The sequence below is a fragment of the Zalophus californianus genome, chromosome 12 (assembly GCF_009762305.2).
Source record: "Zalophus californianus isolate mZalCal1 chromosome 12, mZalCal1.pri.v2, whole genome shotgun sequence".
In the NCBI taxonomy this organism is placed as follows: Eukaryota; Metazoa; Chordata; class Mammalia; order Carnivora; family Otariidae; genus Zalophus; species Zalophus californianus.
In genome coordinates, this window is record NC_045606.1 from 85,112,850 (window position 1) to 85,137,792 (window position 24,943).

The following is a 24,943-nucleotide window of genomic DNA, read 5'->3' on the forward strand; positions in this document are numbered from 1 at the left end:
GGTAGGGGGACGCCTGGCCTCCCGAGTCTCGGTCCAGCCGCGGAGAGCTTTGCCCTCCCTACCCCCCGTCTCAAGGAGGGGTTAGGGTCCGGAGAGCGGGGTCCGGGGGTAAGGGGTGAGGTGTGCCGCGGACCCGGAGCGCGTAGGACAACCGGGAGCCCCGTGATGCTGTGTCCGGGATTTGGGGGTTGAAGAGAGCTTGGGGGGCGGCTGGCTCGGGGAGGTGGGGCAGGAACCGGAGCTTTTGAGGTCCCGACGTCTGGCAAACTGGTGAAGATGTCTAGGGTCGTCGGGGCTGTGGAGATTGGTGGACGGCCCGGCCGAGACAAAGTGTAAAGCTGAGCAGAGGAGTGATTGTTCTTGACTGGGGTCATTAGAAGTGATTAGCTCGAGAGGAGTGGTAAAAGTCAGGAAAGGCTGAAAAGTTGTGGGATCCACCAGAATCCTTGCAAGTGGGGAGGATTTGTAGGATTTGCAGAGGGTTGTCTTTTCCGGCTGGTGTTCTGAAAAAGATAGGGAGTGGGCTGGGACATTACAGGAGAGTTCCATTATATTATGGCTCAGAACATGGATTTATATAAATACAGACCAATTTCCCAACCCAGAAACTCACATATAGACGGAAAAGTCTGACTTTAATGGATTTGACTTCCAACACTGGTTTGGTTTGAATCCCCGATTTGGTGTTAAAACAAGTTCCATTGCATTACTACCATATGTTTTTTGTTTTTTTGTTTTGTTTTGTTTTGTTTTGTAACAAATTCCTTCTGAAATGCTGAAAGCACTTTCATACAGTGTTTATCTTTAGTTTATCTTTGAGGGAAGAACATGTAACTCCAGTTTTACATAGAGATAGAGAAACTGGCTTAGTGAAGTTTAAAGATCTATGCAGACCCTGAAGAAAAGTGCTAGTTGTCCCCCGCCCCCGCCCATCATTTCCACAAGGCCAGGAATGATTTTATGAACAAAACAAGTGGCAAGTAATATATCTTTTTATGTTACTGAACAGATGAAGTAACGAGATCTGTGAAGCATACTCAGAATTTTTCATCTGTATTTCAAAAATTTTTTACATTTTCTCAAATTTGATTTCTTCAGTTAAATCAGTCAAGCATCTCAAAATGGATCTGTGACTAGAAGAACCTATAGCTCTCTTGACTGCTAGCCCATTGTCCTATTCACCAGGTCAAGGGTTGGCAGGCAGGCCTTCAGCAGGGTTTGCTTCAGTGAAGGGTGCCAAGTGACCTGTGGTCAGATCTGGCCTGTGTGGCCTATTGATGGCTACTGCATAGCTGTGTTCCTGATTGATGTTGGACTACAACTTTTCATTTGAGAGTGAGCCAGGTGAACATTCTAGCCCTCAGCTGGAGTTGAAATGTGGCCCAGGTACTTCTGATTTTTGAAGCTAACAAGTTCTTGAATCTGGAGACAATTAGCATTTTTCTATACCCAGGTTAGGATCACAGACAGTAGGGAATTGGGGTGGCATCCTTTGATCTAATAACTTCAAAGAAGTTTTCTAATAACAAGTTTTTCTGGTCTTAAGTTGGGCTACTTTCAGGATTTCACTCCTTAAATTTCTGGTCTAAGGGCAGGACTTGGATATTAGAAATCCCATCTCCATTATGAATAAAAAGGGAAGAGTGCGTTTCAAGCAGGAAATGATTTAGTGGGATGGTAACTTTACTCTGACTTATGTCTCATTATCTGACCCAAGATTTGAAGTGGACAGAGTACTAGTTTTGGTGAGTACTAGTTTTGGTTAGAAGGCAGTTGTTTGAGTTTGGAGAAATCTATTGTTATAATTCTCTCGTATATGTTCATAAATTAGTATTTAATGCATATTAACTCTCAAACACTTTTATTTACAGTGTCTTATTTAATCCTTATGGTATTCTGCTGTTTTATGCAGAATAGTTTTTATTTTAAAGTACTAAGATGTTAGAAGAGTAATTGGAACTTTTTTTCTTTGAAAGAATATAATTATTATGGACTTTGAGTTTGAGAATTTTGTGTGTGCTGGATTAGTGTGTGCCATGCCTAACTTGTAAAACTCTTTTGGTACTGAACTTCTTTTAGCAAGTAAGGATGCTACAGCTTTATATAATAGGAAGTGTAAGAAAGGGAATTGACTTTCCTTGCTTTTGCCCTAAAATCCTCTTTAATGGTAGTTGCTGTATCTTTACTGCTGTGACCGTTAGTTCTAATTTAAGTAAAGCCATTTGTTGGAATTGTCTCTTGGGTAGCAAGTATTTATTGGTTTCAAGAGTCACAGATCTAGGCATTTTTAGGGGTGAATAAGAAAGCAATAATAACAGTGAGAAACACTTATAATGTGCCTTCCATATGGTAAGCTTTTTTATGAACACTTTAAGTGTATTAACTCATTTAATCCTCACAATTGTTTGAAGAATTTCTGTTTTCCAGGTGAGGAACTGGGCATGGAGAGATTAAAACTTGCCTCAGGTTACACAGCTAGATGAAGTCAGGATTTGAACCTAGGCAGTCTCGCTTCCCATTCCGTAGTCTTAAAAGTGCTGTTCTGCTTCTGCACAAAGGTAGAGACAGGAATTCAGAGATTGGAAAGAGTTCTCATATTAAAGGCACTTAAATTTTAGTTGTGTAAAAACATGTGAAGTCATGAAAAAAAAATGGAACAATTCAGATATCTATCTTCCTAAGGACTAGAATTTTTTTTCCTTCTCCCAAAGGCAGAGAAAAACCATTTTTTTCCTTCTCATCCTTTCAGATTTATTTGGACCTTAAAAATATTAAAGCAGATCTAGTTATAGATAGCACATTTTTATTTTGAAGCTAACAAAGTGGCCTTTTGTTTTGCAGTGTGCTTAAAAAGTTTGCCATATTTTACATTTTTCTGAAATTTATACTCAATTTGGGAATTAAGAGAAATACATTTTTTCTTTTTTTAAGATTTTATTTATTTATTTGACAGAGAGAGACACAGCGAAAGAGGGAACACAAGCGGGGGAGTGGGAGAGAGAGAAGCAGGCTTCCTGCTGAGCAGGGAGCCTGGTGCGGAGCTCTCTCCCAGGACCCTGGGATCATGACCTGAGCTGAAAGCAGACGCCTAACGACTGAGCCACCCAGGCGCCCCGAGAAATACATTTTTTTAAAAAGATTTTATTTTTTTTATTTGTCAGAGAGAGAGCACAAGCAAGGGGAGCGGCAGGCAGAGGGAGAAGCAGACTTCCTGCTGAGCAAGGAGCCCGATGGGGGACTCTATCCTAGGACCCTGGGATCATGACCTGAGCCACCCAGGCATCCCAGGGCAATATATTTAAATGATGATTAATTGTTAAAATTACATGGGAGTTTATTATGTAAAAATATTTTATATTCTCTATACTTAAATACTTCTTGATGTACCTAACTAATAGTGATACCAACAACAGTTTACTGAGCACCTATTATATGCAAAATGATTTTTCTATATAGTCTTACTTAATCCTTAGAACAAAGAGGTTTTTCGTTTGTTTGTTTTTGTTTTTTGCAGATGAGGAAACAGGTCTGTACAGGTTAAGTAACTTGTCATAAAGTTTTTAAACGGCTTGGCAAGTTCTGTGACTTAAAAGCTATTGCATGTGCTTCTAGTAACAACTACCATTTAAGTACCTTCTGTTCTTTGGGCACTGTGCTTAGCACTTAGCATGTGTTTTTTGATTTAGTCTTCATAAACACTTTACAATAAATATTACTCTGTCTTACAGCTAGGGAAACTGAAGTTCAGAGAGAGAAATTAATTTGCCCAGGTCCAAGAATTGAAACGGTAGGAGATAGTATTCTCATCTTGGGCCTTCTGACTTCTGTTAACCAAAGCTGCTTCCATATTTTGCGTGTCTATAATATGTGCCTAATTGTGAGTACAAATAAGTGCTATAAGTTTAGAGAAAGAGAGCAATATTTAGAATTTTTTGTCTTGACATTTAAGGTTTTAATGTATTAATATGAAAACTGGGAGGACCTTTTAAAGTTTTTTACGCATTAGGTAATTTCACTAATATGGAATTGATTCTAGTTTACATGTAACTGAAGACTTAAATATTTTAGATTGTAAAATTTGATACATTTTAAGTGTGTTTATCTTTTTTTCTATTAGTCTTCTTTATTACTTAAAATCAAACCATTAAAATTGTACCTTGTGTACATACATAGTTCACAGTTAAAGTGATAATGATTTGACAACCAGGATTAGAGATGAACCTATTTCAACTATTTTAAAATTTAACACTTAAAAATGAATACATATTTTTTCTGCTTGCAAAAAAGCCTCCTAAGTTTATTGTGGAATATTTGCAAAATAGAGACTGGAACAAAATATAAATTATCCTTAATACCACCATCCAAAGATAACCAATCACCCTTTGATATATATCATTCCAGATGTTTTGTTGTAACTATATTTTTCATTTTGACTTTGTCCTCTGTTTGCTGTTATGTATTCTTTTTCCTCATTATATAATAAATATTTCCTCATGTTATTAAATATTCCTCTATATCATTTGTCAATGGTGCATTATAATCTAGGTAATGATTTTATGGCATTTTATTTAATTGGTCTCCTATTACTGGACATTTAGGCTTTCGGGCTTTGTTTTGTTGTTGTTTGTTTTTGTTGTTTGGCCATTTTGAGTGAGACTGTTTGCCTTAGCGAAACAAATTTTGAACTTATTTATGAGTTCCTTGATACTGAATTGTTGTATTTAAAGTATCCATCTGGGGGCGCCTGGGTGGCTCAGTCGTTAAGCGTCTGCCTTTGGCTCAGGTCATGATCCTAGGGTCCTGGGATCGAGCCCTGCACTGGGCTCCCTGCTCTGCAGGAAGCCTACTTCTCCCTCTCCCACGCCCCCTGCTTGTGTTCCCTCTCTCGCTGTGTCTCTCTCTGTCAAATAAATAAGTAAAATCTTTTAAAAAAAAAATAAATAAAGTATCCATCTGTAGGAAACTTTCTATCTACCCTGGGTTTATTTTGGCATTACCCTTAGCAATTTGGGATTAAAAATGGGGTTTTGGTGAGCTAGGTCCTTAGAGATGTCTGAACAATGCTTATATAATTCAAAAGTGACATTGCTCCTAATAATTCCTTTTCCTTCCTCCCTCTCCCTTTATTTTGGTTTTTAAATGAATTTTTGTTTTATTAATCACATACATTTGAAAAATAGAACACACTTATGAGGTTTATTATTTATTTGGTCTATAGACAAAATCATTGTACACATGAATTTGAGAATTTGTTATAATCCCATAGACTCCTGCAAATCCTTGAATTTGAATCACTGGTTTGGAGGTACTCCACTCCTTGGAGACTGGGGACTGTCATGCGCTTCCTTACTCTCCTTTCCTCCTCTTTCCCTAAACTGAAATTAGACACTGGCATGGCTTAGGAACTTTACTGGCCACTGAAAGTTCTGATATTTTCAGTCTGATAATCTTAGAACTTTAGAAAAATAAAGATACCCAGTATAGAGGAAAGGAATACGAGGTAGATGGAGGCCTACTGATTCAGTCTGCTGACTCCTAGAATTGGATCTTTGTGTGACTTTTAGCAAGTTATGATTCTTCTCTGAGCATCATCAGTTTCCTTTTATGTAGAAATAGTTTTTATCTTTGATCAAATTCAGGAGGTTTATATTCTGTTATTTTTTTTCCAGATAGGCAGATGGCTCTATCATTTGCATTAACTTCTAAGTAAATATAGTAGGTTTTGAATAAATGATTTGGAGCCTGATACAGGGACTTTGTGATATTTTACATGTAGATAAGATACATATCAGCTGTTTGTGGCAACCTGATTGCTATATTTCAATTTTTCAAAAATCATCTTTGGAAATATGAGGGATTTCTAGATTTTCATTTTCGAGATGTAGATATTCTCACCTAAGAATGGCTTTCTTTGTATTTACTCTATGGTTTTTGACCCCTCATGAATCTGTAGCATGACTCTCTCATCAGTTCTGAAAAAAATTTTAATACTCTTCAAATATTGTTTCTGACCCATTCTTTTTCTCCTTCCCTCTGTGACTCCAATTAAATCTATATTATACCTTTTGTCATACCCCCATGTCCCTTACGCTTTTCCCTGTCTTTTCTATCATTTTTTTTCCTCTCCTTATTCCATCCTGGATAGATTTTACTTATTTGTGTTCCAGTTTACCAATTCTCTATTCAGCCATGTCCGATTTGCTTTTAACCCCACCTATTTTTTTTCTTGATTTCAGCTATAGCATTTTTTAGTGCTAGAAATTTTGATTCTTTTAAAGTAGATTCTAATTTTTTTGGTGAAAATATCCATATTGTCACTCATTTTCTTTTTCTTTTTCTTTTTTTATTTAAGATTATTTATTTTTAGAGAGAGCATGCACGCAAGCAGGGGTGGGTGCGGGTAGAGGGAGAAGGAGAGAATCCCAAGCAGACCCCATGCTGAGGCATCACACAACCCTGAGACCACGACCTGAGCTAAAATCAAGAGTCCGTCGCTTAACCCACTGAGCCACACAGGTCCTCTGTCATTCATTTTCTTTATCAGTCAAGTAACTTTAAAGTCTGTGTCTGAAAACTAATACCTGGATCACCTTTAGATCTATTTCTGTTGCCTTTTTTCCTTTTTCGTTAAGTATCTTTGTGTGTCTGGTAATATAATTATTGTATATAATTATATATAGTTATATGTTATATAATGATAATTGTTATGACTACTACTACTCTTACTACCACCACCATCTTGGGGGTAATTTTTGGTTAAATGCCAGACATTATGTGCAGAACTTTAGATACAAGTACAAATTACAGTTTCGTCCATAATGATCTCTTTCTCAAGAAGATTCACCTATCTTCTGGCAGGCAGATGGAATAGACCTTCAGTCAGGACTGCATTGACTTGAAGCTGGGTTTTCGGTTTTGTGAGCCTGGGGTTTGCCCCCTTTTTGCCAGCCCTACAGGGAACCCGGCTGAGAGACCGGCTATTTCCGGGCCTCCTGCTTTGTCTCTCCAGCAGCATGGGAGTCCTGAAAGCTCCTCTCTGCAGACTTTTTAGCCTCTGCTCTGTGTAGTTTAAGACTTGACAGATGCCTTAAGGGGAACATCGGTACACAGTGTCATGTTTGTTTTTGTGTGCCTCCCTTCACTGTGGGATCTTCACCCCTTAAGTCCTGGGTATCATGGCAAGACCCAACTACCAAGTTTTGTCCTGGCCAAATGAAAATCACCAAAAGTTCTGCTGACTTTTCTGCCTTTTAGTGACTGTCCTTTCCCAGTCCCTTTCCCTGTGCCATTAAAGAAATAGCTGGAATGTCCTGTGTAGAATGTGGGGCTCCCTTTAATGACTTCTTTGGGATCTCAAGTCCTAGCTGCCTCAGAAAGTATCTGATACCTTAAGAACTTTGGTTTTTTTCTATTTTATACAGCTTTTCTAGTGTTAAGAGGGAATGTTGACGTGCTATGGACTATTATGTCACATCCAGAAGCAGAAGTTATTGTGTGTAGTTCTTATGGATTAGATTGTTGTATCTGGTAGGCTTATGAATTCCTCATGATTATATTAATGTATTAATCTAAACTTTGAGCTCAAGATTTTTTTTGCTGAGTCTTTTCCTTCATTTTGTCTTTTGACATCTTAACTGCTTATTCCTAATCCCTAATGGGAAAAAATTATGAAATGTAAATAATAATATTTGTTAGCAATTATTAAAATATTTATTGACTAAGTTAAAATGAGATATTATTCTTGGTTTTGTTGCTGATTTGGAAGTCTCTTTTGAGACTTAATTGTTTATGAAGTCCAGAAATTGAGAGTTTAATCTTTGTCATAAGTGTATAGTAATTTCCCTTTCTGTAATGTGCTTTTTATATTATCTACCTTTTTATTAAAACTTTCATGGGGCGTGGTGCCTGGATGGCTCAGTCAGTTAAGGGTCTGCCTTTAGCTCAGGTCATGATCCTGGGGTCCTGGGATCGAGCCCTGCTTTGGGCTCCCTGCTCAGCAGAGAGCCTGTTTCTCCCTCTGCCTCTGCTGCTCCCCCTGCTTGCGCGTGCTCTCTCTGTGTCAAATAAATAAATAAATAAATAAAATCTTTAAAAAAAAGTTCATGGGAATGTTATATTTATGTGAAGACATTGTTTAGGGAGAAGATACTAGGTCTAATGTAAATTTCTTGGTTTGTAAATATTGTTAGTATTTAATACTTTTAAAATATCCTTGTGTTACTTTAATATGACTGTTATTTATTGTCATCACCTATATATTTGTTGTTAAGGCATGTTGTTTTGTATGAATAGAAATGCTAACATATTTCAGACATCCTTGGATAACGTCCCCTTCCCCTTTCCTCTCATTATCTCCTTTCTTTCCTTTTCCCTCTTGATTAAGTAGTGTGATCAGAAGAGCCATAAAACTTCACTCCTACTTACTCTGCAACTGTCAGCTAAAATGTCACCTTGAGACACTTGAGCCACCCAGGTCCCGAACCTAATAGTTTTTAATAGCTTTAGAGTATAATACCAATATTTTGATTAGTTTTAGGATGGGGTCATTTCCTTAAATTCCTTGAATATAAGTATTTGTTAGTTGACTTTTTTTATATAACAGTGTTTTGGGGTTGATAGTTCAGGTACCATACAGTTTGACTATTTAAAGTGTATAATTTAGGGACGCCTGGGTGGCTCAGTCGGTTAAGCGTCTGCCTTCGGCTCGGGTCATGATCCTAGGCTCCTGGGATCGAGTGCTACATTAGGCTCCTTGCTCAGTGGGGAGCCTGCTTCTCCCTCTGCCTGCTGCTTCCCTTGCTTGTTCTCTCTCTCTTTGACAAATAAAATCTTAAAAAAAATTAAAGTGTATAATTTAATGGTTTTTACTGTGTTCACAGATAGTTAATGACCATTACTGCATTCAACTTTAGAACATTTCTATAGTCTCAAAAAGAAAACGATACCCTTTAGCCATTATTTGCTTACTCTGACATTTCTAGGCACTAATCTAATTTCTGGCTCTATAGATTTGCCTATTCTAGGCATTTCATATAAATGAAATCATATATAGTCTTTTGTGATTGGCTTCTTTCACTTAGCATACTGTTTTCAAGGTTCATCCACTTTGTAGCATGTATCAGTACTACATTCTTTTTATGGTTGATAATATTCTATTCTATTTAAATACCGCATTTGTTTACCCAATCATTAGTAGATGGACATTTGGATTGTATTCACTTTTTAGCTATTATGAATAATGCCATAAACCTTTATTTGTAAGTTTTTGTGTAGTATGTTTTTATTTCTCTTGGGTAAATGCCTTAGAATGGTGGGGCACCTGGGTGGCTCAGATGGTTAAGTGTCTGCCTTCAGCTCAAGTCATGATCCCAGGGTCCTGGGATCGAGTCCCGCATCGGGCTCCCTGCTAGGCGGGGAGCCTGCTTCTCCCTCTGCCTCTGCCTCTCTCTCTCTCTGACTCTCATGAATAAATAAATAAAACATTTAAAAAAAATAAATAAATGCCTTAGAATGGAATTTCTGGGTTCTATGGTAACTATGTTTAACTGTTTGAGGAACTACCAGCTGTTGGTGATTCTTTTTTTCCTGTTACTGAACTGATTAATGCATATGAATTGAATCCCTGTAAGGAAAATGACCATCTGGAATTAGCAAATTGCTTGACTTCAAGTTTATTGCTCTGAGGACTTTCTGTTACAGTTTAGCTAGTCTTTTATCTTCCCTTATTTTTTTTGTTTTATTTTTAAAAATTTGATTCTGGTGTAATTAACATGCAGTGATATATTCGTTTCAGGTGTACCGTATAATGATTAAACAATTCCATGTGTTACTCAGAGCTCAAGATAACTGTACACTTAATCCCTTTCACCTGTTTCACCCATCCCCGCCAACCTCCCCTCTGGTAACCATCAGTTTGTTCTGTACAGTTAAGAGTCTGTTTTTTTGGTTTGTCTCTTTTTTCCCCCCCTTTGTTCATTAGTTTTGTTTCTTAAATTCCATATATGGGTGAAATCATGTGGTATTTGTCTTTGACTGACTTCACTTAGCATTATACTCTCCAGATCCATCCATGTTGTTGCAAATGGCAAGATTTCATTCTTTTTTATGGCTCAATAGTATTCCATTGCATACATCTACCACATCTTCTTTATCCATTCATCTATTGATGGACACTTGGGCTGCTTCCATAATTTGGCTATTGTAAATAATGCTACAATAAACATAGGGGTGCAAGTATCCCTTTGAATTAGTGTTTTCGTATTCTTTGGGTGAATACCCAGTACTGTGATTACTGGATTGTAGGATATTTCTACTTTTAATTTTTTGAGGAACCTCCCTACTGTTTTCCGCAGTGGCTACACCAGTTTGCGTTTCCACCAACAGCACACAAGGGTTCCTTTTTCTCCATATCTTCACCAACACTTGTTGTTTCTTGTGTTTTTTATTTTAGCCATTCTAACAGGTGTGAAGTATTATTGTGGTTTTGATTTGCATTTCCCTGATGATGAGTGATGTTGAGCATCTTTCATGTGTCTGTTGACCATCTGGATATCTTTAGAGAAATGTGGGTTCATGTCTTCTACCCAATTTAATCGGATTACTTATTGGGTGTTGAGTTGTGTAAGTTCTTTATATATTTTGGATGCTAACCCTTTGTGGGATATATCATTTGCAAATATCTTCTCACATTCAGTAGGTTGTCTTTCAGTTTTGTTGATTGTTTTCTTTGCTGTGCAGAAGCTTTTTATTTTGATGTAGTCCCAGTAGTTCATTTTTGCTTTTGTTTCCCTTGCTGCAGAATAGACATACCTGGAAAAATGTTGCTACAGCCGATGTCAGAGAAATTACTGCCAGCGTGCTCTCTTCTAGGATTTTTATGTTTTCAGGTTTCACATTTAGGTCTTTAATCCATTTTGAGTTTATTTTTGTGTGTGGTGTAAGAAAGTGGTCCTGTTTCATTCTTTTGCATGTAGCTGTCTGGTTTTCCCAACACCATTTGTTGAAGGGACTGTCTTTTTCCCATTGCGTTTCTTACCTCTATGTTGAAGGTTAATTGACCGTATAATTGCGGGTTTATTCTGGGCTTTCTATTCTTTTCCACAGATTATCTTCCTTTATTATTGTTCATAATATGTTATGGATTGGCTCCATGTCTTGGTGTCTTAAGATGCCTACCTGTCATACCTACATGCTTACATGCTGAGTAGTGGCAGGGCTGTGAGTTGAAGGTTGGTATTTTTTTCCTGAAATTTATATAGTTTGCTTACATGTGAAATATTGAATGGGAGATACTTATGAAACTTGTTTGTCAAATCTTCCTTTAAACAAATGGAGGCATAGATTTTAAAAGAGAACATAGAGGGAATTTCAGGTGATTGGAAAATTCATACATCTAGGTCTGAAGGTGTGAAGGTTTAAGCTGTGACATCTGTTGTGATCTCCATTTTCTACACCGAAAATGCTACTATAAGTAATGAGTTAAAGAAAAAACTTTGAGTTTTTTAAATATATTTTTGCTACATTGTGGTATCAGGTTGCTATTATGACTTTTCACATTTTTGGCTGTCTTTACCATAAACAAATTATTGGGTGCCTATTAACTCTTGGGTAATAGCCAGACCTATTCGAGGATATGAGAGAGTCTCTGGTGATGAACCATCTATACATACAATAGTTTTGTGTTTTTTTTTTAAAGATTTTATTTATTTATTTGACAGAGAGAGAGACAATGAGAGAGGGAACACAAGCAGGGGGAGTGGGAGAGGGAGAAGCAGGCTTCCCGTGGAGCAGGGAGCCCATGCGGGGCTGGATCCCAGGACCCTGGGATCATGACCTGATTGAGCCACCCAGGCGCCCCTATACATACAGTAGTTTAAAAGATACATATTGAAGGTAACAAAAGCTAAGCTTAGATGTGTGATAAAAGCAGTGAATGTTATAGAAATCAGAAGTGAAATTCCGGGGATGGAGCTGTTACTGTGGCCAGAGCTTGCAGAGAGACATCTTAGAAGAGGTAAATGAGCTCTGCCTGCCTTTGTGTACAGATATAATTTATTTTGTTATCCTTCAAATGTCTTGAATGCAGCAATTTATCTTTACTCTTATGATATTCAGGAACTTGTATTTGGGAAATTGAGTTAACATTTGGAATTTGTTTGGTTACTGTAGTGTATCAGAACGAGGAAAGTACTTGGAGGTAGACTTTTCTCCAATAGTTGTGCTATACAAGGTGCTTCATACAGGCCGGGTCATTGGTCAGGTACTTCTTCCTTAGACATTATATGTGTGTGCGCTGGTGTTCTTGTCCATATTTCTGTCCAAAGCCACCACTTTTTAATGCGTTAAGCCTTTTTAATTTTTGTTCAGATTTATTTCGTAGTCACAGTATTACAGAGTCTATTTACTGAAGGCAGCTTTGCTAATAGTGTTCCAAATTCATTTGCCATCTTCCCCTCTTCACAATTAACATTTATTTTATATTTGTCAATGAACTCCCCTTTATTTATTTATTTATACTTCCTTTATGATTCTGTGTATTAAGAGATATAAGCATACACCTGTTTTTTTTTTTAAGATTTTATTTATTTATTTGTCAGAGAGAGATGGCACAAGCAGGGCGAGTGGCAGGCAGAGGGAGAAGCAGGTTCCCTGCTGAGCAGGGAGCCCCATGCAAGATGCAATACGGAACTCCATCCCAGGACTCGGGATCATGACTTGAGCTGAAGGCAGATGCTTAACCAACTGAGCCACCCAGCTGTCCCAGAAGCATACACTTATTACAGGTGCATTTAGGAGACTATGCAAAAAAATTTAGTGTGATGAAAACAAAACTCTTTGAATATTATTTCATTCTTTTAAGGATATTTAGTTGAATTTTTTATGGTACTGTAACCTACTTTTCTAGGGCATTTAGGCCAGTGCTTATTTTTATATTTATCTAAAATATAATGCATGGATTACAAATTAATCCTCTGACAAATATATAATGATATTGATAGCGATGTGTTCCCCTGAGATGTACTGGCTTTAATAAAACAGTTTTTTGAGGTGTCTTTGAATTATTATGAGCTCTTAGGATGCCAGCCAGTAAAATATGCTTTAGAATATTTTTTAATGCTGTAGAAAAAATACTTCAGGTATCATGACATTAAAAAAAAAACCTGATTAATGGTTTGATCCGATTTACGTTTAAAAATACACATGTGTGCACATATACACACACACACAAATAAGTTTTATGCTTATGCATATGGGAAAACTGCAAGGACATTTGCCAGTCTTAATAGTGATTATCTCTGGATTGTAGTAATTGGGTTGCTTTTTATTTTTTAATGTTTTTTCTTTGAGTGTTGCCCAAAGTTTTAAATTTTATTTCATTTTAGCAAATATTACTTTTAAACAAGAAAAAATAGAGGTGTGTGTATGTATGACTTGTTTGATTATAAACGTAAGTTACAAATTTTATTTCATTTTAGCAAATATTACTTTTAAACAAGAAAAAATAGAGGTGTGTGTATGTATGACTTGTTTGATTATAAACGTAAGTTACAAATTTTATTTCATTTTAGCAAATATTACTTTTAAACAAGAAAAAATAGAGGTGTGTGTATGTATGACTTGTTTGATTATAAACGTAAGTTCCATTTTAGTGAGTTGGAATTTATTTTTTGGAAAGTTAGGAGCCATCAAAATATTTTAAATGGAAAAGTGATATGAATAAAGTCTACGGTTTATAATTTAAAGATTTTAACACTCTTAACACCCAGCGATTTTAATTTTTAGTAGCTGATTTGAACAGTAGTATTCAAATTGTGGCATGCTTATCCCTGAGAGTACATGTAGACTTTCCAAGAGGTACATAGGCTAAAATAGTTCTAAGGGATTCAATTTCCCGACTCTTATTATTCTTGTGTATTCACTCCTAAAAATTGAACTAAAGAACTTGCCTGTGGTTTAGGGCATTTGCTACTCAAAAGTGTGGTCCATTCACCAGCAGCATTGTCATTACCAGGTGCTTGTTAGAAATGCAGAATCTCCAACCCTATGGTAGACCTACAGTCATAGTCTACATTTTTAGATGGGAACTCCAGGTGATGCTTGCTTGCACTTTGAATGCTTCTTGCCTTCCTACCTCCCACTTCATGACTGCAAAGGAGGCATGCCTCGTATCTATTCCTATGGAGTGTAAAAATCTCTAGGGTGCCAAACAAAGGGATAGTTCTAAGAGTTGATATTGAAGTTGACAAAATGAATGGCTAAAAAAAGAAGAATCCTCTTGAAAAATAGGTGGTTCTCAATTCTTTCTTTTAAACAAAATAAAAAGAGGACCTAGTCAGTTTGTCTGTTGGTAGATCACAAGAAGTGATTTTTTTAATGATAGCTCATTATGTGATTTTTGGCATAAAATTTAGAAGGTGGTCAAAAAATTAAGTAAGTACTAACAGAAATTCCTTCTGTTCTCATGTATTTAGTTATGTGAGCAAGGTGGGTTTTTTTTTTTTTAAAGATTTTATTTATTTGAGAGCGAGAGATTGCGAGTGAGAGCGCATGAGCCAGACTCCCCAGTGAGCAGGGAGCCCGATGCAGGACTCGATTCCAGGACCCTGGGATCATGACCTGAGCCGAAGGCAGATGCTTAACCGACTGAGCCACCCAGGCACCTCTATGTGAGCAGGGTTTTTAATGCATCTACCTATAAATTTGAAAATAGGTATGGACTTGATGCTCAATTCCATCTTATTCTAGCAGTAATACTTATCCATATACACATGAAGTAATTGTTAAGAAAAAAAAGTCCTGCCCATATCTTTGAGAATCATTTCTAATACCATTTAACTCGATATTTAATCATTATCTGTCAAATTTTATAATATATTTGTATTGTTTTGGTCAGTAGTGTACTTATAATATTGATAATAGTATCCAGGAGAAATTTTTAAAATTACTTAGAATCTCATGATCAAAACCAAAAAAGCTTAATTTTAATTTTCATCCTCTTTTTCCACAGAAGTCATAAAGACCCTAAGCATAAAAGAATATTACATTAGTTAAAATTCTGTGGAGGAAGTTTAAGGAAAAACAGAATAATACAAATTTTAGACTATGTGAGAAGAGTCTATACATTTTAAAAAATAGACGATGGTATTTTTATTCCATTGATATTTTTGAAAACAAATATAACAGTTTTATTAAAAATGACAGTATTTAGGTACATTAGAATTACAACTTACGCATTCATTATAAGCTATGAAAAATTTTGCTTGCCAATTTAGAAACGGTGAGGATATGCATAGATTTTCACTATTATTTTAGGGAGTATTTGAATGAAAATGTTTGAGCACTGTTAACTTGCAGCAGTAGAGCTCTGTCTTGTTTGCACATTCAGATTACTTGGTAAACTTTTAAAAATTCTGATGCCTCCAGGTCATAAAATCTCTTCTTTTGGGCCTGGGTCCAAAATACCAGACTTACTATGAAGCTCCCACAAAAATGATAATTTTTCTATATCTTATGTACATGTACATCTATTTTTTCTATAGTTACATAAATACATAGAAAAAAAGATCTGAAATCTAGAACAAAAAGAAAAAGATAAGGAAAATACTAGTGAAAAGTTGAGACGTGAAAGGTATCCTTGATTTTCAGAAGGTCCACTTTCTCATTTCCATGTCACATGGCTTAATGGGCAGATGATGATTTTGGCCAGTTTGCAGTATTTGGTAAATAGGACACAGGCTGGATTTCAGCTTTTGCTTCTCAATGGGATTTTCTCGTGCAAAGTACAGCCAGTGCGACAATATATAGCAGCCCTGCACCTTCTGCCTAATAGTTTGGTATAGAAAGGTGTCAGAAAAAATAGAGAAGGGAGAAATTTTTAAAAAGGAGGAAATTTATTTGAGCTGAAGTAAGATTTCAAGTCATTAGTTTGAAAAGGCCTGCTAAATGTCAAGACAAAAAATACCCAACAAGCAGTATACCTTCTAATGTAGGAGCTTGGTGCTAGAGAAGTTACTCAACTCACTCATGAGCTGGGTTTTGGAGAAGCCACTTTTGCTGTAGGAGCAGGAGTGGGAGAAGCATTTGTACTGCAGGATCTAAGAGCTGGAGAAGTTCTCTATGCTTTGGGAGACTTCTGGGCAATCATACTTGAATGAGGAAACAAAAACACTTCTACCTACTGAGATCACTCTCCTGTCTCCTCTACTGACCAAGCTTAACATCGTGCCTGCTGGCAAAGGAAAAATACTTAAAGGACCCAACTTTATTTTCAGAGAGTAGGCAAAAAGGGTGAATTTAAAGGTGGGAGTGAATAAATCCATAATTGGCACACCTATGCTTTAGCACTTGCTGTGATCTTTTAACTGTTTTATCAGCGTTTCATTTATGTTTAAGCTATTAAGCCCACTTAGTATTTGAAGTTTTATTCTTTTGGATCACCTGCTGATGGTCATTATTATTCAGTGGAATTAATATTGCTAGTAGGCTTTTGTATTTTCATTTTCAATTAATTCTTATAAAACAATAGGAGAAACACAATAAATGTCTTAAAAATTATAAAAATGGGCCCTGAACTATAAAGATGGCAGAGCTTGGGAGATGAATGTTGGCTGGCATATGAGACATGTTATAATGTGGCATGTTGGCTCGCACAATACCTTGAACTGTTGGTTTATCAGCTGATAAACATTCTGAATTTGATAAAGGAAAGGCTGAGAGCTCTAAGTGCATAGGATACATATAAGTGTGAATTGTCTGAAAAGTTGAATGAGGGAAGTTGATTATCTGTGATAAACTTGTTTTCAAAGTTGGATCATTAAACTGCTTACATTCTATGGAATATAATAATTTAAAAAGTCAGAAAAGCACTTCAAATTTAAATTCTGTACTACAGTGATCTGTAATGTGACTTGCCATATGACGTATCTTAATCTTTGAGGGGAGCGTTAAAACCAAACAGTCCTGAGCCTTGTCCAACTATTAATTATGTTATTAGTTGTGGATTTATTTTTGAATTTTAAATGAACAGACATAGGTAAAACTGAATTTTTTCTTCTTTTTTCGGGAGAACTGAAGTTTTAAAAGAACGGCATACAATTACAGTCAGTGACACACTTTGAAAAGTTCATACAGGTGTAGAGATGTTGGGAGACATTTTACTCCAAAAGTGGCACAAAAACAAGATAAGATTTTATGGAAGGTGATATCCATTGTGGTAACATTTGGTCTATAATGCTTTTGAATTTTTTAGTTTTAACAGTAGTTAAATACGTATTTTTAATGTTTGTAGAACCTCTGGAGTATGTCTCAGGGATAGAATTTGAAAAATAGTGTATCTTGGTCAACGATACCTGTTATGGGGTTAAGAGGAGAAGTCTCATAAAATGAACAGATTTGAATTAATTAACATTGGTTTGATCGCTCAGCATTAGTACAATTTGATACTGCATTAAGCCAGGAAAAAGTTAGATCTGGTACAAAGGAAAACACAAAGAAATCGAAGCAGTATAGTATAGAGGGAACACTAAACAAGGACAGAGGACTTGGACTCTCATTCCAGTTCTGCCACCAATTAATTAGGAATTTTGTTTTGGTCATTTCTCTCTCCTTTTATTTATTTTCATACAAAATGAGAGTATTAGATGCTTAAGGTCTTTTTGGCCGAGGATAGGAAAGAGTTAATATTACAAAATAGTTTTTTAAGTAAGTGCCCCCCATCACGCTTACAGTAACTCAAAGTGAGCTAAATTGTTGCCCAGCAAGATATTTTGAGAACTTGATTTAATCAGATGATGATAGTGATTGTTTCTGTAAAATTATTTTCATGTAAATGAAGCCTTTGAGGGTGCTTGGAAACAGTTTGATATCTTAAATCTTTTCCCTCTGTGGATATATTGTTACTCTGAGGTTTGAAGAATGTGCATAATTAAGCAGCATACATTTTCTAGATCATGTCTAACTTTAATGGTCTTTGCTTTAGGTAGAAGGGGCAATTCTTAATTTTGAAATGTATTCTGAAAGGCCAGTTGTTTAATTTTGGAAAAGATTGATGAAACAAGCATTCTGAGATATTCAGCAAACGAGGACTATTTTTATGTGAATGTTTCAGTAGATTTTTCTGTGTTTTTGGAGACACCAAACTACTAGCTTTCCAGTTTGATTTTTGGCTAGCAAGTTTCCTGTTCTGCCATTCTTCTGTGTGAGAATGTTTATTTTGTTGTCATTCTGTTTCCCAAGTGGTTGCTATGCTTCATTTGTGTGGAGCGTGTGAGTAGGTATGTGTTCCCAAAGTGCTTTGAGTCCTTAGAAATAATTGGTTCAGGCTCAAACATTTTGAAGTGCTTGGTAATAATAAGCTAACCTGAGTTTTGCTCTGGGTGATGGTAAGCAGATGGCCTATTTGCTTGGCCATTGACATCCTGTAATTCTCAACAATAACTCTTCAAAGTGTAGGTATTAGTTTACAAATGCAAAAACAAGGCAAATAAGAGTATGGTAGCTTAAGGTCTTTTATGAAGTAGACATTGGCGCTGAGTTTAGAATCCACATCTTAATAAATCCAATCATATTTTCTCCATGACTAGAGTATATTAACAATGTGAAACAACTTTAGATTTCATTGACTTAATATAAATTTTTTGTTAATGGAGGTGATATATGTACATGTTATGCTTAGGCATTGTGAAATTTATCTGCATTTCATTTTCCTTTTTGTCTCAAAATGGGAGAGATCATTTTAGATTTGTTCTTTCACTTATACTTTGGATCCTATTCTGATTTTGTTCATTCAGTTACCTTTTCTTTCCTACATTATCAGCCACTTGGTTCCTACTCCTGCCCACCATTTAGAGCCCATAAGACCCACTTGCATTAGTCTTTAAAAATCTTTGCCTTTTAGAGGCACCTGAATGGCTCAGTCGGTTGAGCATCTAACTCTTGAGCCCTGCCTTGAGCTCCCACATTGGGCGTGGAATCTGCTTAGGATTCTCTCTTGCGCTGCACCCCCACCCTCCGCACTCACATTCTAAGAAAAAATTTTTTTTTGCCTTTTACATCTCACATTTATCTGCTTCTCGGCACAGCTAAACTCCCAAGAGTTTTGTGTATTTGCTGTCACACTCATTCATTTTTTCAAAAAACCTTTTAGTGAACATTTTCCAAGCATACTCAGCAATAGAGTAAAATGAATGTTCCCACCTTCAACAACTATCAGCATTTTGCCAGACTTTTTTTTTTCTTAAATCTATTTGCACCCACCTCTTTTTCTTCTGCTGTATTTTAAGATAAATATGTTTGTCATTTCATTCTTAAATACTTCAGTTTGCATCAAGAAAAGGACATTGTGTTATTGATTGCTCTGTATCAAATTACCACAAATTAGCAGCTTCAAACAATACATATTTATTGTTTCACAGTTTATCAGAGTCAAGATTTTAGGCATAGCGTAGATGTATTCTCTGCTTCAGGTCTCTTACAATTCAAGGTGTTGGTAAGGGCTGGGGTTTCATGTGTAGTATTTCGTGGAGAAGAATCTGCTTCCAAGCTCATGTGTTTGTTGGTAGGATTTAGTTTTGTGAAAGCTTTTGGCCAGGGCTGCCCTCAGTTCATTGCTACACAGGCCTCTCCAACAGGTGTTTTGCTTCATCAAAGCCAGTCAGAGTTGGTGTTCCCGATTTCAGTGTTTGGACGGGGGAGTCTGTGTTTCCCGTACCCCTTACCCTTCAACACCAAATAGTTCTCAGAGATGAGCAGGGTGTCCAGAAATTTAACTCAGTTGTCATACTGTCTGAATATAGTATCAGATTCCACAGGTTAATGGTTCAGTCCTACAAGACTGCCCTCCACCTCCTTCTTCAGAGGCCAGTCAAAAGCTCCAGGCTGTGCTTCTTTACCAACCAGCTGCAGATAGAGATCCAGTGACTTCCTCCTTAGGTTCAATTGATTTGCTTTAGAGTGGCTCATGTAACCCAGGGGAACACTTGTGTTTACCAGTTTACTAAAGGATATGATAAAGGATGTGAATCAACAGCTAGATGAAGAGATACATCAGGCAAAGTATGGGGAAAAGGCAGGGAGCTCCCATGTCCTATTCAGATGAGCCATTCTTCCCAATCTCCAGGTGTTTGCCGGTCTGGAAGCTCTCTGAACTCAGTCCTTTTGGGTTTTTATGGAGGCTTCATTGTATGCTCACGATGAATTAAGTCATTGGCCATTGGCTGATTCAATGTAGTTGGTCCTCCTGGCAACCGGCCATAGCCTTTGGGTGTGGTCCCAGAGTCACCTTCATTAATACAACAAAGACACTTTTCGCTCTCATTACTGGAAATTCTTGAGAGTTTTAGGAGCCCTGAATGAAGGCCGGATAACATTTGGGAATATATTTTCATCCTGAATGACCAAATTATACTTCTCATAAATCACAGTATCACAGCCAGCAAGGGAGAGAGTAGGGAGAGAATATGCTAGCGGGTAGAAGTCACAGTTTTATGTAGTTTTATGTAGCCTAGTTCCAGAAATGACATCCAGTTACCTTTACCATATTCAGTTGGGTAAAAGGAAGTTACTAGGGATTACTGACTAGGACATAGGGATTATCTGAGACCGTCCTTTTTTTTTCTTTTCAAAGATTTTATTTATTTATTTGAGGGAGAGAGAATCTCAAGCTGACTCCTCAATGAGTGAGGAATCCACAGAAGGGCTTGATCTCACAACTGTTGAGATGTGACCTGAGCCAAAATCAAGAGTTGGACACTTAACTGACTCAGCCACGCAGGTGCTCCAAGGCCATCTTTGAATTTCTCTGCCAGAGACTATAACCACAATGCCATTATTTCACCTCGCAGATTTATCAGTAATTCTTTAATATCTAATACCTAGTCCATATTCCATTTTCTGTTTGTTAAAAATGTCTTTCTATAGTTTGTTTGAATAAGGATCTAAAAACTCATTGTGTTTGTGTTTCTTTAAAATTTTTTTCATCAAGAATAGTCTTCCAGGGGCACCTGGGTGGCTCGGTCTGTTAAGCATCTGCCATCGGCTCAGGTCATGATCCCCGAGGTCCTGGGATCGAGCCCTGCATGGGGCTCCCTGCTTAGTGGGGAGACTGCTTCTCCCTCTCCCTCTGCAGCAGCCTCTGCTTATGCTCTCTCTCTCAAATAAATAAATAAATAAATAAATAAATAAATAAATAAAATCTTTAAAATAAATTCTTTCAAATTTACTTTGTAGTATTTTTTTCCCACCGGTTCTTTGGTGTTTCCTACATATGTAATCTTATCATCTGCAAAGAGAGATAGTTTTTCATTTTCTTTTCTTCCATCCTCCTGCCATTTTTCTTTCATCCATTGATTTCTTGAATAAACTAGGTCATTGCCCTAAAGAGGCTACCATATTCTATGTCCATTTACTTTTTTGTGGTGGCATTTGACTGATTCCTGTCATACTTTGTACAGATAGAAAGACATTTAGATTTGGGATCGATTTTTTTAAGACTACTTCCTAGGTGGTGCCATGTACTTTGTATTGTATCACTTCAGGGGATACAAAGTCTGGGAGTGCCAACTTGATTCCTTAATTTCCCATCCACCATTCACTGATGGTTTCAATATCCAAAGATAGCCATTGTTAGAATAAGATATTTCATTAAAGGTATCAAAATTGGACTTTTTAAAATGTGGTCATTCCTTTCACATTTATTAGCTGGAATGTTTTGTATAGAATTCTCTGTCATCTGTTATAGCTTTTTGGTTACTCTGAAATACAGTTTTCTTGGAAAGCAAGATAAATGCTTACTTCTTTTAATGACCAACGAGTTGATATATACCTCTAGGTATCTAATTTTTTAATTTTTAAAAAGAAAAGCAAAGAAAAGCATTTAACTTTAGGCTTTTTATATATTCATTGTGTTTTTAAAAATGTCAGTAGTCCTTTTTGACGCCAAATTGTTCCATCTTTGGCAAGTGGGAACCCCTTCAGGCTTGCTCCTGTGTTCCTTTGACGTGACCTCAATAGTCTTTATTTTCTTGCTTTTTTTTGGCACAGCAAGATGTCCTTTATCTGTCATGCCTTGATGAAGGAATGACGTTTATTGTTCACAATTGGAAACTAGGAATGCTATTGCTACTGATTGTCATTTCTTTTAGACCCTTTTAGGGGACATAGCTAGGAAATTATTATTATTTTTTTTTTTTAAGAAAAAATACCTCTAGTTCATACTGCTATTTCCAGTTCAACTTTTATTTATGGAATTGTAACTTTTATGATTTTACAGTTCTATTATTTTTTCTCCTTAGGCCGTCTCTACTATTTTGACTCTTTCAGTCTATGAACATGATATGTCTTTCCATTTATTTAAGTTGTCTTTGATTTTTTTTTTTGCACCAGCATTTTGTAATTTTTAGGCTAGAAATCCTCCTGTACTTGTTTTGTTATATTTTATTTCATTTCTTTTGAACCAGTTATAAATGGTTTTGTGTTTTTAATTTTGGCATCCACTTGTTCATTGTATATAGTAATGTGGTTGACTGTTGTGTGTTGATATTGTATCCTGCAACACTGCTGAACTCCTCCCTAGTTCTAGGAGGTTTTTTGGGGGGTCGGGGAGTGGTTTCCATGTAGACAAATCATGCTGTCTGCAAACGGAAAATTTCATTTTCATTTTTGAAAGTCCTGTTTTTATTTAGTTGAAGGTGTTAGGTTTTCCTTTCTTTCTCTGGATTTTGAATTATATTTAGGGAGTGTATTCTCGTCTAGTTGTAAAGCATTTTATATGTTTTCATCTAGTACTAATATGTTTTTATATTTAGTTTTCTGATCCACTTGAAATTTAACATGGTAAACAGTGTGAGGTACAAATGTAATTAATGTTGTTTCTAAATAGCTATGCAGTCGTTGCAACATGATTTATTATAAACTTCATGTTTTCCCGAACTGATTTGTGATGCTACCTTGATCATTTATTAAGTTTTATAAATTTCTATTTCAGTGCTTTCCATTTTGTTTCCAAATGTCTATTCATTTGTAAATCCCCCACTGTTTTAGTCATAGAGACTTCATAGTATGCTTTAACATCTGGTAAGGTCTAGTTCTCCGTTATTGCTCTTTTGCTTTTTTTTTCAGAGTTTTTGAGCTGATTTAATTTTTTATGGAAACTTTATTATCTGTGTGAATTATATCACCTTTAGTGTCTAGTTTCAAGAAAATACTTGTTCTTATTTTTGAGTGTAATTTATAAATTAATGTAGAGAGAATTGACATCTTGATGATGAGTGTATGTAGGGACATGGTATGTCGTTGCATTTTTTTCAGGCTTATGTGCCTTTCAGAGTTGTTTTAAAATTTTTCTCTTAGGGTTTGCACATTCTTTTTAAAGTTTATGCCAGTTATTTCATTTTGTTCTGTTGATGTTGTAATTGGGATCTTTTCTCCCAATATGCCTTCTAACTGCTTTTTGCTTTAGTGTTGAAGGCTTTTTCTGTATTTTAACTTGATTTTTTTTTTTCCAAAATTCTTTCAAATTCTCTTTGTAATATTTGTTTTCATTGATTCTTTGGTGTTTCCTACATATGTAATGTTATCATCTGCAAACAGATAGTTTTTCATTTTCTAATATATGTGCTCTAATTGCTTTCTTTTTTTTTAAATTAGACTTCATTTTTAGAGCAATTTTAGGTTTATAGAATTGTTGAGCAGATAGTACAGAGCGTTCCCATGTATTCCCCAACAGGGGAATTTCTCCTGTTTTTAACAAATTAGTTATGTTTCTATTATTTTCTCCTATTATTAACCTATTGGTATGATATATTTATTACACTTAGTGAACATTGATACATTATTATTAGGTATAATCTATAGTTTATCAGATTTCCTTAGTTTTTACCTAATGTCTTTTTTCTGTTTGAGGGTCTCATCCAGGATACCACGTTACATTCATTCATTCATTCATTCATTTATTTAAAAGATTGATTTATGAGAGAGAGAGAGAGCACACGTGTGAGGGGCAGTGGGAGAAGGAGAGAGAATCTCAAGCAGACTCTGCGCTGACTGTAGAGCCTCAGTGCTTGATGTGGGGCTTGATCTCACGACCCTGAGTCATGACCTGAGCCGAAACCAAGAGTCAAGACGCTTAACCAACTGTGCCACCCAGGTGTTCCACCACATTACATTTAATTGTCATGTTTCCTAGGCTCCTCTTAGTGGTGACAATTTCTTAGATTTTGTTTTTGATGACTTGACATTTTGAGGAATACTGTATATTGTAGGGTGCCCCCTCTTGGAATTTGTATGATTTTTCCCCCTTCATGATTATAAGACAGGAATTTTGGGGTTTGGGTAGGAAGATCAGAGAGATAAAGTGTCATTTTTGTCACAAGGGTACATGCTGTTAGTATGATTTTTAACCATTGATTTTGTCCTTGATCACCTGGCTGAGGTAGTGTTTGTCAGATTTCTCCACTGTCAAGTTACTCCTGTTTCCTCTTTCCATATTACACTCTTGGAAGAAAGTGACTATACACAGTCCAAACATGGCCTACACATAAAGTAAGGAATTACCCTCTTTTCCGTTAGAGTGGGATATCTACATAATCTATTCAGAATTATTCTGCATGGGATTTTCTCCCCATCTGTAGTTTGTTGTTTATTTCTCTTAGTGGTGTCTTTTTCAGAGTAGAAATTTTTAATTTTAATAAAATCTTACCAATTTTTTCTTTCATGGATTTTGCTTTTGGTGTTATAATTAAAAAGTCACTGTCATACCCAAGTCACCTAGATTTTCTCCTGTGTTATCTTCTAAGAGTTTTATAGTTTTGTGTTTCACTGATTTTTTGCTTTTTTTATTTACCATCTCTGCTTGCTTTATGCTTAAATTGCTCCTCATTCTGTAGTTGCCAAGGGTGGAAGCGTGGGTGCTTGATTTTAGATCTTTCTCTAATACATGCATTCAGTG

General features: G+C 36.3%; 1 protein-coding gene across 3 annotated transcripts in view; it reads left to right on the plus strand.

Annotated features, from left to right (window-relative positions):
- The window catches only part of MKLN1 (muskelin 1), a 321,865-nt gene that overhangs the window by 152,603 nt on the left and 144,319 nt on the right, over window positions 1-24,943 (plus strand). The window lies entirely within an intron of this gene.